This window comes from Rhineura floridana, chromosome 6 (genome assembly GCF_030035675.1).
Source record: "Rhineura floridana isolate rRhiFlo1 chromosome 6, rRhiFlo1.hap2, whole genome shotgun sequence".
Taxonomy (NCBI): Eukaryota; Metazoa; Chordata; class Lepidosauria; order Squamata; family Rhineuridae; genus Rhineura; species Rhineura floridana.
The window spans coordinates 126,146,982-126,148,705 of record NC_084485.1 but is presented as its reverse complement, the minus strand read 5'-3'; positions in this window follow the sequence as shown (position 1 = coordinate 126,148,705).

Here is a 1,724-nt window from a genome sequence, read left to right as displayed (position 1 = left end):
TTACTTGTCTGATTTTATTATCTTGCTATAAACCAATGATTAGGTGATAACTTACTAATGCACAAAACATTTGATATAGTGAAATTTCTTAAATGGCTGTGGGCTTTTTAATTTCCAAAGTAAATTTTCTGCTAGTTCTGTCCTCCAAGATCCAGTGCCTTGCAAAAGTATTCAGACTCCTGACCAATACTCTCATATTACTGAATTACAAATGGTACATTGTAATTTTGTTCTGTATGATATTTTATTTTGAAACACTGAAACTCAAAATCAGTTACTGTAAGATGACATTGGTTTTATGTTGGGAAATGTTTGTAAGAAACAAAAAACAAACATGTTGCTTGCATAAGTGTTCAACCCCTGTGCTGTGGAAACTCCCAGTTTACATAGATGAAAGAAATTGCCCTGTCAAGGACACAATTACCTTACCATTGACATCCCCCTGTGAACCATTAAAGTTGCTGTCACATTGTCAGGATAAAACCCCCACTGTTGAAGGATCATTGGTCAGGCTGTGTATCTGAAGGAAAATGAAGACTAAATAGCATTCTACAGAAGTGAAAGATAATATAATACAAATGCATAGATTAGGAAAAGAGTACAAAATAATATCCAAGTGTTTGGATATCCCAGTGAGCACAATTGGATCAATAATCAGGAAGTGGAAGCTGCATCTTACCACCCCAGGCACTGCCAAGAAAAGGACGTCCCTCAAAAGTCAGTACTTGGAACAAGAAGAAGACTTGTGGGAGAAGCCACAGAGAGGCCAACAATCACTTTGAAGGAGCTACAGAGGTCAGTGGCTGGGAGTGGAGTAATGGTGTACCAGTCATCATATAAATTGCTCTGTAACACTGGCCTGTGAGGGAGGGTGGCAAGAAAGAAGCTGTTACTCAAAAAGTACCACCTGAAAGCACGTTTGGAGTTTGCCAGAAAGCATGTGACCCACCTGCGATGTGGGAAAAGGTTTTGTAGTCAAATGAGACCAAGTTAGAGGTTTTTGGCCCAAACTCAAAAGTGCTACGTGTGGTGCAAACCTAACACTGCTCATGCCTCAAGACACACCATCCCTACAGTGAAGTGTGATGGTGGCAGCACCATGCTGTGGGGATGCTTCTCATCTTGTTAAAACTGAAGGAAGAATGGATGGAGCAAAATACGGAAATGCTGCAAGAGAACCTGTTTCAGTCCACTAAAAAACTGAAGCTTGGGAGGAAATTCACTTTTCAGTAGGACAATGATCCCAAGCACAAGGCCAAAGCAACATTGGAGTGGCTCAAGAATAAAAAGGTGAATGTCCTACAGTGGCCCAGTCAAAGTCCACATCTCAATCCCATCAAGAATCTGCGGCGCTCATTGAAAATTGCAGTCCACAAGCAATGTCCAACTAACCTGAACAACCTGGAGCAAATCTGTCAAGAAGAATGGGCCAAAATCCCTCTGACACTGTGTGCAAAGCTGGTACATACCTTCCCCCAAACACTTAAAGCTGTTATTACAGAGAAAGGTGGCTCTACCAAATATTAATGAGTGGGGGTTGAATACTTATGGAAGCAACATGTTCCACTTTTTCCTGTTTCTTACAAACATTTCCCAACATAAAACCAATGTCACCTTACAATAATTGATTTTGAGTTTCAGTGTTTCAAAATAAAGTATACAGAACAAAATTACAATGTACCATTTGTAATTCAGTAATATGCAAGCATTGGTCAGGGGTCTGA